This window comes from Xiphophorus hellerii, chromosome 2, assembly GCF_003331165.1.
Source record: "Xiphophorus hellerii strain 12219 chromosome 2, Xiphophorus_hellerii-4.1, whole genome shotgun sequence".
NCBI lineage: Eukaryota > Metazoa > Chordata > Actinopteri > Cyprinodontiformes > Poeciliidae > Xiphophorus > Xiphophorus hellerii.
The window spans coordinates 4,053,694-4,068,268 of record NC_045673.1 but is presented as its reverse complement, the minus strand read 5'-3'; positions in this window follow the sequence as shown (position 1 = coordinate 4,068,268).

Below are 14,575 nucleotides of genomic sequence, written 5' to 3'. Positions count from 1 at the left end.
ATGGGAAAATCCCAATTTTATGCTTAGCAGCTTAAATTAATATGGCAATGGGAACAAGAACATTTTCATCAATATGAAGGAACTGTTGACTTAAAACAAGCTCCTGTATCTTATTGAAAAGTTACTTGTAAGTTAATTTAGTCTTATTTGAGATTTACTAAGATAATTACACTAGAAACAAGACCAAAATATTTGGTAAGATTTGGTGTTTTTGCAGTCCAGACCAGGGGTGGGCAATCGAGGGCCGGTGTCCTGCAACTCTTAGACGTCTCCCTGGTCCAACACACTTGAATCCAACAGCTGAATCGCCTCCTAAATGCAGTCAGGTTCTCCAGAGTCCTGCTAATGACCTCATTATTTGACTCAGGTGTGTTGAAGTTGAGACACATCTAAAAGTTGCAGGAGACTTTTAGGCCCTGGAGGCCTGGAGTTGCCCACCCCTGGTCTAGTCTGTGTGTTGTGACAGCAGTAGCTCCACCCTAACCTTACCATTATGGACCTATAACTAAACGGAACCCAGAAATAGGACGGGTCAGTCATAAGGTCAGCTTTCACAATTGAAACAGACTAAATAACGTACCAAATCGCACTGACCCGCACCATACTACTCAATGGAAACGAGGCATTGGTCAAACACAACGGTTAATAATTGGTTTTCTGCAGGTTGATCATGTGAGACCAAGTTTGTGACCCAGTCAGGGTTTTTGACTGGGAGGTTTAGGCAATAAAACTACCAGTTTGACCAAATTTAACTTAGATGCCACCAATTCTCACCTAGAAAATCCTGTTAAATGAGACATAATGAAGGATTCATTAATAACTTCCACACTAGATGAAGATCTTGCTACTGTTTTGGACCTAGACAATCTTTTGGACATGGCTGGAAACTTGACCTGCTGCACTCTTTGCATTCCACAACTAGGTTTTATCACCATTTTTCATGTCAGAGAGATATTTCATCACACTGCGGCATGATCTAACGATGACCATGATGCTGAAAAACACAAAATCTTATCAAGTTTCTTTGGTCTAAGTTCGAGTGTAAACTTGAAATAACTTTTCAGAAAGACATAGGAGCTTATTTTCAGTCCATAATTCCCTAATGTTGATTGAAAAAGCTTATAAACCGTTAAACAAGACATTTTTCCCAGTGAAATAATCTGCCTGTGGAACCAGTACTTTAATTCTGCCCCATTGAAACGAATGTAAAACCTTAAAAATTCTGCCAAATTCAGAAACACTTTGTTCTCTTCGACAGTTTACTACTTCAAGTTAGAAAGTCCATTCAACTCCTAAACAAGTTAAAAGATGTCAATCTATCTTCTTAAGATTTGGCGTTTTGATGTCTTTCAGTTTTTCTAAAATCCTGCTTTTAGTTTTATGCAATTTTTTGGCCATTGTTATTTTTACAGTGTAATCCAAAACTACTAACTGCCACTTTTACAACTGTGACTGCTTCTTCACAAACAAAATGCTGCTGTTCACACATATTTAACTATAAAAAAATAATTTATGCATCCAAACGTAGCCTCGACCGACTGCTTTGAGGAAATCTGAGCGTCATTGCTGCAGGTCTGACAGTTTGTTTTTTTCCAACACGTCCAGATTGCAGACATATCACACCTCTTCCTATTTTTTCTCTCTGTTTCTCTCTTCTGATCTGTCTGCCATCATGATGTCAGTAGATGCTTTTCCATTTCAATTGTGTGCAAAACTTTGTAGATATTTTGCTAATGTTAAAAAAACACAGTTTTGCAGTTGCGTTTTTTCCATTAAATAAAAAGCACAATTAAAATCACGCGATAACTCACTGAAAAACTTCATCTTTTTACTTCTTCCTGTCGTCGTCTTCGACTTTTCCTCCAGTAGCAACATCCGGTTGTCGAGTTATTTTTCTTTCAATTAAGCAAATTCATTTTTGTAATTCCATTTTGTGCTATTTTATGCAAATAGCGTGAATTGGTGTCAGGCACGCAACTTCTAAATGCACAAATAGGCCTGTCACAGTAACCAACTTTACTGAACTATAAATTATTGCAATAAACAGCATCACTCTTTTGAGGCCGTTTAGGTAAAATATTGACGATGATAATAATTAAAGTTTGCAATCTTAAACATAAATAAACATTAATTTTGCAAAAGACACACAGTGGAGCTGGAAGACATGTTGAATCTCCCCCAGAAAATAAACAAAACAACCAAAAACAATAAATAAAATAGCAATAAAAATCCCAAACAACCAAAACTGTATTAAAGTGGATTACAAAGTCTAATAACAGCTCTTCAGTTTATTTCAGTTTTAATTTCTCATGTGATTAATTGGTGGATTTTCTGGGCATGCTCAGAGCGCTTCATAACAGGAAGTACGTTTTGATGCGTTGTGGTTTGGTCTCCATCCATTTCCATGTCCTCTCAGTATATCTGGTTGTGTTGTTTATATTTAAAATATTCAGATCCTCTATTATCTGGATTTCTGGAACTTGCTAGTAAAATTTGATCAGGGTAGAAGTTTCTAAATTCTCCTTCAGTTTTTAGCTGCTTGTGTTTCCTGCAGCCTGAAACTCCATCTGATGCCACAGTGAGAGGAAGACAAACATTCACTGCAAAAACATACATTTTACCAAGTATGTCTAGTTTATAATGCAGGCATGTTCGGACACTTCAAATAAGACAAAACTAACTTATAAGTAAATGATCAGAAGATACAGTAGCTTGTTTTGAGTCCTTAATAATACTTGTTCTATTGGCAGATGATTTCACTTATAACATGGGGAAAATGTTTTGTTATAATCTCCCAGTGGAACCAGAACTTTTTAAGAATTATTGACTTAAAACAAGCTCTTATATCTTGCTGAAAAGTTTCTTGTAAGTTAGTTTTGTCTTAGTTCAAAGCCAGACAGAAGTAGTTGGTAGGGTTTTGTGTTTTTTGCGTGTTTGAGCTGTTTTCGTGCCGTCCATCGCCCCGCTGTGCTCTGCAGCTCTTACACCACTGAGGGAACCGAGCGTCGAGTTGAACTCAGCCCCGGTTTGTTGCACTGTGTCAAAATGTGCTGAATGTTTTTAGTTTTAGCTCCTTTTTTTGTTTTTCTAACGTATTTATGTTACGCAGCACTTTTTCCCGGCCTGAATGCGTCACCGCTCACCTTGAAGGATTTTTTCACAGATTTTCCTTTTTATTTTTTAATTAATTCAACATGTTTTTTGTAATGATTCCTTTGTCTATAATGGAGAAAATCACATCGAATGTCAAACACTTTTATTTCAATATTTTTTATATATATTTTTTTTCAGCTCCACTACACTCTTGTCCAAACTATGCATGGGAAATAAAAAGTTCTGAGAGACACTGACTGATTCAGAGAGAGTGTGAGTTTCTTCTGCGTACCTGAGAGGAAGTCCTTGACTCCTCGCCGCCTGCTTGTCACTCAATTTGTTTTCTTTTCTTCAGAAAACATGCGGAGTGCCGTTTCTGCTTCACGGAGAAAAGGCTGAATGAATCATCAGCTCTGCTTTAGAAATGAACCTGTGTGGGCTTATTCAGAGCTCCAGGGCCGAAACCATTCGCTGTGCGTAAGACGAGCCGATCCGGAGCGCGGCCTTCAGTTCTGGGATTCAAAACGAAACGGAAGCCATCTTAGCGTCACGGCGAAACGAGCAGAAAGGAAAACTCTGATATTTAACTTTTAGTTAGGAAACTTACAAAAAAACAATAGCATGATGTTGCTCCAGAAAAACTCAGATTAAAGTTGTACAAATACGTGAATAATTATATTTAATAGTAAGAGGATGTCCACAATGCGGCTCGGGGGCCATTTGTGGCCCTTGGATACATTTTGTACGGCCCTGACTGCAATTCAAGAATGGCACACTGAGCCTCTGACACTTTTTGTAATTTATTATGTTTTTCCTTTTATCATTTTTCTTTTCTTTCCTTTTTCCTTTAACTTTTTGATTTTGTAAAATTTCTTTTTCTTTAACTTGTTCTTTTCAAGCTTTTTTTCTTTTTTGTCCTCCATTTTTCCTCTTTTTTCTTCATTGTTTCATTTTATAATTTTTTTTCTTCTTTTTTTAACTGTTTTTTTCTTAATATTTTCTTAACACTTTTTTTTTTATTTTGCGTTATTTTTCTTCTACTTCTTTTTCCTTTTCTTTTCATGAACTTTGTATTTTTTCCTTTACTATACATAGTTTTTCATCTGCATCAATGATGCTGGACTGGTCATTGTTCTCTCATTATAAATGGTTTCTGCATCCCATAATAGTAAATATTCCAGTCGGTGAGTCGTACCACTGACCACCGTCATGGCGCAGGACTCGATGCCGGGTTTGCAGGTTTTGTGTCTGCAGCTGCATGCAGCCCCTCAGTGACGCTCTGGGGAACCTGTTGCTGCTGTCTGTTAGCGTTAGCTTCAAAGATGAATCTGTAACATGTGTTTCCCATCCAGCAGCTGACGGCTGGATCCTGCAGCGATGGAAGGGGCCGCTCTAACATCAAGGAATCAAAGTCGCTCGACGTGCTTCCTGTTTCTCTTTCCAATCACAAAACGAACAGGGAACACGCCTGATGCGTCTGAGAGGTCATGTCAGGTCATCCGTCCTAAAATCGAAAGTTTAATTTGTGATTCTTGAGATAAGGGACAAAATGGGTTCAAATTTTGCAAAACAAAAAACAATGTAATTATTTCTTAAGCTTATGTATTCAAAGATGACAAATAATGTTTATGAAATGTAAAGATGCTAAGGTGCTGGCTCCCAGTGGCAACATTTTTTTTAAAATTACATTTTTACTGGACCTTACCCAGAACTTTGTCAACACCATCTGACAAAAATAAATATAAAGTAATATTTTAAAGACACTGTTAGTGGTATTTTTACTCAGTTTTACAGAATAAAAATTTAAAGTAATGCAATTTATGTAAAATACATTAAAATGAATTAACTGCACACTTAAGTGAGATTTGTCAACACTATCACTGAAAGAGTCAAACTGTTAAAAACTGACGGAGTTGACAAAATGCCAAACTATCCATTTATATGACGTTATTCTGAAGGCGGCCATATTGGTCCTTCACATCTTTACAATATACAAAATTAAACATTTATTTCACAAAATTTCATCAACATTTTGTAAATTGTCAGTTATGGTGTTGACACAATATGGTTGAGACGAACAACTTAGGAATAAAATGGAAGAAAAAACAAGAAAGAATAGCATGAGCTAACTGGAGCTAACCGAAGCTAACCGAAGCTAACCAGAGCTCACCGGAGCTAACCGGAGCTAACCAGAGCTAACCGAAGCTAACCAGAGCTCACTGGAGCTAACCGGAGCTAACCAGAGCTAACTGGAGCTAACCGGAGCTAACCAGAGCTAACTGGAGCTAACCAGAGCTAACCGGAGCTGCCTCGCCCTCCAGCAAAGGAAGAAACAGGAAGTGGTGACGAGTTCTCAGCATTTCTGATGCCCCCCAACAATGGCTGATTTTTTGACATTGTTCTTATGTCTTGACAAAAACTTGGGACACAATTTCAATTTAGTTGGAAAAGACATAAAAATTGGTGTATGTAAATATCTGGACCCGCTCAGCCTTGCAGCTGTTCACCACAGAGTCATCGATGAATGAAGACATGAGAAAGGCATCAAAACAGACAGCTGAGGGCAGCAGGAGCAGCAGTTCAGGGATTACTGCAGCAAAAAGAGAGCAGAGAGAAACATTCAACACTCCACAGCGTGGATCTAAAAACACCAGTCCAATGACAAAGGAACCGGAGCGAGACGGAGAGAGCAGCAGCTGTCTGGAGGAGCAGTGAGACGGGACCGGATCGTGTCCCCGACAAGGTCCCGCATGTCTCCTGACAGCAGGCCTGTCCTCCGATGTCCCCGCGTCGCCTTCAGCCTGTCGTTCGTTGTTCTGTTCTGCTCAAACTGACCGAATGTGTCGTCCTCAGAGGAGGAGAAGTCCGACCTCAAAAAGTAAAACCTCCAGGAGAAACAAGGCTGATGGTTCAGACGCTCTTTGAAGGAAAAACAAAAAAAATGTTTTCTGATGATGCTGGAACCAAAGAATGACGGTCAGGGCTGCTACCATGGCAACACACCTGATGGATGGATGAAGATAAACGGATCCATCCATCAATCGTCTTCCATGGATGTTAAACTGGATAAATTTCTTGTTTCTTCAATCTTTAACTGTTAAATCCAATAAACAGATGAAGATTTTTGGAATCAGCAGAGAAAGTTTGGCCACTTTTTCCTGTGTGAAACCTTCAGATTCATTTTCTTTACTTTCATGGATCAATTAAGAGACATTAAGCAAATTATCTGGACCTGCAGATTGTCCAGAACCATCAGCCGGACTGGATCCTCACGTTTTGCTCGGTAGGCAGAATCTTCCTCCCCATCAGAGGATGATGAGGAAGAGCCTTTGAACCAGTTCAGCTCTGCAGAGTCAGCGGCTGCCATCCGGACGGCAAACTCTGATTCACTGCTACTGACCGAGGCACTCAACCCAAATGTGAAACGACGACGGAGCGGAGCAAACTAACTGCTGACTCTTTCTGCTCCAGTCCAACACAAATCAGCCGAGTCCGTCCAGACATCAGAGCCCAGAGGGAGGGAGGGTGAAAGGCCTCAGAACCATCGAATCACATCACAATTTAGAACCTGAGCCGTCGCCGTGGCCTCTGCCGGGCTCCTGGAAACGCACGGCGCTGGGTTTTCAACTCGCTGGAAACATCAGCTGTCGGAGTCAGAGAGCAGGAACGCAAGATCATGAAATACAACTCAGGTCTGGTGATTCTGACCGACAGGTGACGAAAACCCAAAGTTGAGTTCAAAGAAATCAGAATACTGGGTCCTTATGATGTCATGAGGTCATCAACTAAAACACCTGCAGTATCTGAACCTCAGTCTGGAAGCTAAATAGATCAGGTAGGTTGGTACAAAGGTTGGTAAGAAAAGGTAGGTAGTGCTGGGTGGTTGTTGTTACAACCAAGTTTAGATTTTACTATTTTACTGTTTTCCTTCTTAAATTTTCTTTCTAACTTGATTTTTTCTCAGATCTCTCTGAATATGTTAGTTTAATGTTTAATATTTTTAATAATAATTTCATTCTCTGCTGTCTTTGTGAAGCACTTTGTGTTTGTTGAATGTGAAATGAGTTTATAGATAAACTTCAGGAAATCTGACGGAAGTAATGTTTCTAAAAACAGCGCCTCCTATTGATGACATGTCTTCACTGCAGTAGGAAAAGAGGATTTGCAGAGGTGGCGCAGGGGTTAAGCACAACCCACATAAGGAGGCCTTAGTCCTCGATCTTAGTCCTGTCGCAGGTTCGATTCCCGGCCTGGCGACCTTTCCTATCAAATAAAGGCAACTAGAGCCAATAAAACCTTTTAAAAGAAAAGAGGATCGACTCGATTTTCTGACACTTTGAACTTCAACTGTTGGGGAGAAAAACACACAAAACCAATAAAAAGCAGAATTTCTCTTACTATTCTTTAATTGCTACATAATTATCTGATAGTTGAAGGAGCTGCAGCCAGTCTCCCTCTGATCCTCTGGAGGTTTTCATAATCAGGCGACTGCCGTTTCTACCAGCTGCATAAAAGTGGCACAAACTGTGACACACATGTACTGTTACAACCTGGTTCTGCTGACAAGTTTAAAATTAACAGTGAAAATTAGAAAGACTGGAAATGAGCCTAGGAAACTCATCTGACAGCCAGTTTTCTGCTTTATGCCGCCGTGTTGCCATGCAGACAGAACAGACTTTTTCTTGAAGTCCTTCTCACACGTTGCGGGATAATTACACCTTATTACAGGCGAGATGCCAACTCGGTCACGTCTGCTTGTTAACTTCTGCACAACGAGCCAGAATTAGTCGCTGTCCTTGTTTTATACGTGAAAAGTCACTGCTGGAACTTTCTACAAAGACCAAACTTTATCCACTGCAAGGAAAGGAGAACAAAAAGGCAGAAAGCAAACCTGAGCTGCACCGAAGCGTCCAGGTTTCATCATCCGCTTGGATCAGGAAACGCTTTTAGATTTTCTCTCTGACGTTTTTGTTTCTGTGTGCAAATTCTTCCCAAAGTAGAACACGACGTGTTCGGGCCACTAAGAAAAACTAAAGGAGGACATTTTTACCGAGCCTTCAGAACTTTTTAGACTAATCTCAGAAATTTACTAGAAAAAAGGGACATTTCTTACTTCGAAAAGTTAAATATTTGTAAGAAAACTATTTTGAGATTAATCCCAGAAATATTTTAGAATTTTTTAGATCAAAACATTTTCTGCCAAGTTTAAAATTTGCTAGAAAAGTTAACAAATTTTAAGATTAATCTCAGAAATTTACTTGAAAGAACATAGAAATGTCTACACTTCAAAAGTTGAAATCTTGCGAGAAATAAATCAAAAATTTTGAGATTAATTTCAGAAATAATTTAGAAAAAAAAACAGCTCAAAAAGTTTAACGTGGGGGAAAAGTCTCCAAAGATTTTAGATTAATGTCAGAAAACAAAATTGAGATTAATCTCCTAAATTTAGTAGAAATTTTTTGTTAAATGTTTGAATTTCAAATTGAAAAACTTTTGAGAAAAAACTTTCAAATTTTGAGCTTAATCTCAGAAATATTTTAGAAAAAAATTCTGAGCTCAAAACATTTGTGGGAAAATTTCAGATTTTTTTTTAGGTTAATCTGAGAAATATTTTAGAAAAGACTGAAATTTTTTAGCTCAAAAAGTTAAAACATTTTCTAGAAAAATTTAAACATTTCAAGATTAATTAACAAAAAAGTTTTAAAAAAATTCAGCTTTTGATACTCATATTAGTTTTAAAATATTAGATTTTTTTCTAGCAAATTTTCTACTTTTCTAACTCAGAAATTTGAAATTTTTTCTAGAAAATTTTCGAGATTAATCTCAAAATTTCTGGTTTTTTTTGGCAGAAATATCCTCCATTTTTTTCCATCAGTGGCTGTAATACGCCGTTGAGTTCTAGAAAAATAAAACTTCTGCAAGACTTTTGTCAGATTATAGGAGCAGCATGTTGTTCCATCTTTAGTCATTTCCCTGTAAGCGTTGGATCAGACTGGAGCCAAACGACCCTCACAAGTGTTCACACACTCCCACTCAGTCTGCGCGTTAGTCACCGCCGCCCACCGCCTCTGACTAACACACACACTCTAAATCTGCCGCCTTCCCCGGCGAGTCGAAGCAGGATCCAAAATGTCACACCAGAGAGTTCATGCCGAGTCAGATCAGGGCTGAGCTGCTCATGTTTCTCTCTTTGGAAGATCAAAAGCAAATCTAAAATCTCAAAACTGAAATAGAAAACTAAAGAGGCAGCACACGCTTTGAATTTTAACGTTTCTTTCCCTCCAAACAGACAGAATGTTTGGATAAAAACATGAACTTTGTTAAAGTCCAAAGTCTGACACAAAAACCCAAACAGCTTCAGATTCTTCAGCTGAAGTTGTTTCAACTAGAAATCTCAACCGTAAGACAGAAAAGACACAAAATACAACTTAAGTTCCAACATGTCGAACCTGTTTCCAGACAGTAGGTTGCATTAAAAGACGAGTTTAATTTTAGCACAGCTACCATGTTCATAAATGCATTTATGGAGCTAAATTAGGGCCAAATGTTTTGTTAATTTAAAAAAATAACTTGTAATCAGAAGTTTGAAACTGGAGTTTTAGTCTAAAACTTGAAAACTAAATCATTTATCCAAACTGAAAATCAGCCAATCATTTTTAAAATATTGATTTCATTCTGGAAGTATTTCTGAATAAATTATAACATTTTCATTTTTCCATACTTTGATATTTGATTATGTCTTTCAATTTGGTTTTTATGTTTTTAGGATCAAATCTTATTCTTTTTTTACAGTTTCAAATCATTTCCCCACTTTCAGATCTATTGTTTTACTTTTTAATCAGTTGCCAGCTTTCAATTACAAGTTCTAGTTTTTTTTATCACAATTTCTTTTCTTCAAATTAACAAGAATTTTGTCCCTAATTTTGCTCCACATTTTTAAATAAAATTAAAATTTAAGGAAATCTACAAAGCAGTCACTGCTTGAAAACTCCTTAAAGAATCTACAAACATTGTTATTACTATCATTATTATTATTTATTATTATTATTATTATCAGCTGTTTTATTTATGTATTGAATCGCAGCTCAAGGTTTTACAAATCAAATAAAATTATGAGATTAAATCAGTTTGGATGTTTTACACAAAGGATTTAAAATCTGAAAGTGAACTCTGTTAGCCTCTTTGTTTCTGTAGTGCGGATTTTAATGTTGTGGTAAAATAATTTCACTCTTTATTTAAACAACCTTTCGGTTTTAATTATTGTGCTTCTTCTCTGTTAAAACCGTCTAACAAACCGGGACTTAGCAGGTCTAGAACAAGGTAAAACCAGTTCATGGGTTTAAAGCCCCTGCACACACACACACACACACACACCCCTACACACACACACACTCCACCCACATTACTGTACCTACATGTGGTTTCCATGGAGAACATTAACAAGTCTTTGTTAAAGAATGACTCATTCATTTCTGGGTATAATCAGCTCTCTGGCGCTCTGCTCCGATGACACGTTTCCCTCGGACTCTGCAGCCACGCCAGGCGCCGCGCCGCGGGGGTCTGGACGCCCGACCATCAACGCCCACGCAGACGGCCGTAAAGGTGTGAAAGCTGACCAGAGGAGCAGCAGCACAGGTGGAGAGAAGAATCAGGTGAACATCTGATGTTAAAATAGGGATTAAATGGGGTCAGTAATGAATGCTTTATTTATGCACACACCGATACCTTAGAAAAAGTCACATTATGAACAACATCAGGTCTGCAGGTTTTCCTACAAAAAAAATCTTAACAGAAATCTGTTCAACACGCTGTTGACTGGGACAGACTACTGAGGTCACTGCACAGAAAAAATGGGGACATTTCTGAGCTCCAAAAGCTCCAGACTTGCTAAAAAATTGCAGAAATGTTTAGATTAAGTTCAGACGTTTTCTTGAAAAGTAAAAAAACAGGAAATTTGTGAGTTTGAATTAAAAAAATTTGCAAGAAAAACAAAAAAAATTCTAGAAGAAACCCATTAAATATTCTGAGTTAGTTGAAAATTTGCTACAAAATACAAACAAACTGGGACATGTTTTATTTAATCTTTGATTTAAATATAAAAAAAACACAAAACAAAACACAAGGCAATTTCTGAATTTAAAGAGTTGAACATTTGCTAGAAAAACTCTGAAATGTTTTAATCTAAGAAAAAATTTTCTAATCTCAAAAGGTTGAAAATAATTTCTGAGTCTCAAAAGTTAAAAAAATGTAACTTCTCAAACTTTCTGTAGAACTTTTTTCTTTTAGATTAATAAAGAAATGTCTCGTTTTACTTTGGACTTTTCAAACTCAGAAATTTGTGAGTTTCTGGCAGAAATTTTAACTCCTTTTTTTTTTAGATCTATAATGGCCCAAATATACCATCATAAAACTCTGATAGAGGAAACATGTAATAAAAACAACATGAAAACGTCATGACATCAGGTCAGTTCAATGAGTCGACTGTGAATGTAGGAGGAAAAGCAAACATGGATGGATGGATGGAGCTGCTTCCCTTTTGCACAGAGCTAAACCTTCAGACCCTCCATTGTAATGATCATAATTGCCATAATTTGCTCCATTATTGGGAGATAATTAATGAGGTTTTTAACGAGGCAGCCGGCTGACTGGCTGCGTATCGGAGTCTGACTCTGCAGCAGCAAAGCGTCTTGAAATCCTCGGGCTGTAAATCAACATTCTGCGCTGAACTCCAGCGGTGAAGCGAATCGTCGTTTTAATCCAGGTAGAGACAGAGCGGATTATCTGGATTATATCAGAGGGCATGTTTTCCTCGTGACTGAAATCGATCAGCAGAGTCGGGAGTTTCTTATTTTATTGTCCTGGAGCTGCTCTGCTTTCTGCTCCAAGCTGAACGTTTTTATAACCATCAGGTTTGATATCAGCCTTAAGAAGCTGCAAAACTTTAAGTCACATTACAGCCATAAACCCATAAACTGCAACAAAACGGAGCATCACTGTGAGGTTCTCCCATTTTTTTTAAACCAAAGAAATCTGAAAAGTGTGGAGTGCATTTGCACTAGAGTATGTCTCAAATATCAGACTTCGCTGTAAAAACACCAAATCTTACCAAGTATTTTGGTCTAGTTCAAGTATCTTAGTGCACCTCAAAAATAATTACAGAAAATGTTTCAACAAAACATGGAGTAAAAAAAATACTTCATATGGATGAAAAGGTTCTACTGGTAGATTATTCGCTTGTAAAAATAATTTTTCTATGTTATCAGTGAAATAATCTGCATAGCAGTTTGTTTTTTTTTTTGCCATTCCACAATCCCATAATGAATAATTGTGAGTTTATTGCAAATTTTCTACAAAGAATTGTCAAAAATACTGACAACTGTTATAAGTGATGCTAAGCTGTTACTGTTCCTCACTTCTTACCTCTCTGCTGCCTCAGCCTCACTGAAGTCCAGTTATATTCCTCCTTTCTAGTTTTAGTTCAGTTTTTGCTGTTGATATTCATTCATATCTAATTGGTTATTTATTTCGTAGATCAATATTTCTGTTTTTTCGTCTGTAATGTTTGTTTTATGTGCATTAATTGGTGGATTTATTAATAGTTTAACAGTTTGTTGTTGGATTTTGTCCGGCCCTATAAAATCGTTCTTGATGAAATAAGAATAATTTTTCCTGCTTCAGGTAAAGGTGAGTGAATAACTGTCTCTGTTGCTCTGTGCTGGATTTGGCAGGATGAGCAGGTAAAGGATGGACAGATGTTTGATTCTGTCCTGGAGCTGCAGGTGAAAAATAACCTTTAAGCTTCAAAGTAAAGCAGAGAGTAATAATAATGGTGGAGTCCAGTAATCTGCATTAAACTCTCCCTCCTCCAGGCTGATCTCTGCTCCTCTTCTGTGACACAATCATGTGTTTTTAATTTGCTGCTGCCTCTGATTCTGCAGCACAGATAAAATCCTCTAATTGAAGTATTTTATGCCGCTCCAGATGATGAGCCACTTCCCATTATCACCTCAGAAAGAGTCGGCCTTTCTGCTCTTCTTGTTCCGAATCGTGTTACCAAACTTTCAACAATTAACCTCGTCCTCGTTAGGCTTTCCACCATTTTCTGTTCTAACTTCAGTCCTGCAAACTTCTCCTTTTGTTGCCCAGATGGTGAAAACATTTTCAGCGTCTGAGATCCGCATGAAGCTTATTTTAGTCTGTAAAACGTAAAAGACGCTCCAAACAAACCACCAACGTAACTAAAATCTAAAACATAAAAACTGAGGCCTACCGTTTGGTTTTGTTTTACAGGATTATTTTAACTGAGCCTGTTTGAGCTGGTGCCATTGAATCATAACTGGATTCTAGCAAAGACTTTGACTAGACCACTTCAGAACCCACTTTTTGAACTTGCTGCTACACAAACACACAACATACCAGCCAAAACACACAATGCAACAGCGAAAGCCACAGGGGAAAAGTAAAAAATCCAGAACAGGCCAACAAAAAGGCCACAAGGCTGTTGAAGCAAAAACCACAACAGCCTAAATATTTACACATTTGTAGTTTGTAAGTATTTAGGTTACTAACAAATCTAGCAAGACAGATAAGATAAATATTTAGTTAACAAGCTAAAACCAACAGCAACCATAAAGGAAGATATGCTAGAATGGATTTCATGCTAGCTTCGGTTTTAGCTTTAACTTCTGTTGTGACTTTTGGGCCACCGTACCTTCCTGCCCACAGAATCGCCTTCTACCGAGATTCTTTCAGGAAGCGGTGAGTTACTACAAAGTTTAATTTCCCTGTGGAGTTTAAATTGAATGTCTGACCGTCTGAATGATCGTATTAGGTTGGTGTAAAATGTTGCTCTCTCTAGAAACCTCCGGTTTTATCTCGCCAGTCAAGTAGTGAATACATAAAATGCATCCCAGAGCCTGACAATGGCGTGTTTAACATGTTACATCCTTTCATTCTTTATAACCAAGAGGAATTGACCTTCAGGGCGATGTCACATTAATTAGGCCGTGTGTCCGGTCTCCATCCATTATCTGGACGCTCATTACTTTCTCCGGTGTCAGCTGGAAACAAAGGAAAAGCCGTAACGATGTTCTGACTGCACAAACAAGCATCCACACATTGTTTTATGGCCCGCTTTTAATGACCAGTGGAAGAACGCACACACACACACACACACACACACACACACGCTGTGAAAGTGAAGATAATGATTCTCCTTTTCTCTGCAGTCAAACAAAATCGTTTTTCTCTCCAAAGCCTCGTCCACTTCAGTTCGGTTTGTGCAGGCAGAAACAAGAGAGGGATTTTATTATTTGATTTGTGAAACTATTCACAGCCTAAAGATGCGATAATTTCACCACCTTGAAAGGACAAAAGCTGCTGTAAGTGTCGGGAAAAGCGCTCTGAAGATAGCAGAGTCTGAACCGCTTCCCAAGCAGCCAAAGGAAACTGAACCTCAGATCAAAACCAAACAGGAGCCACA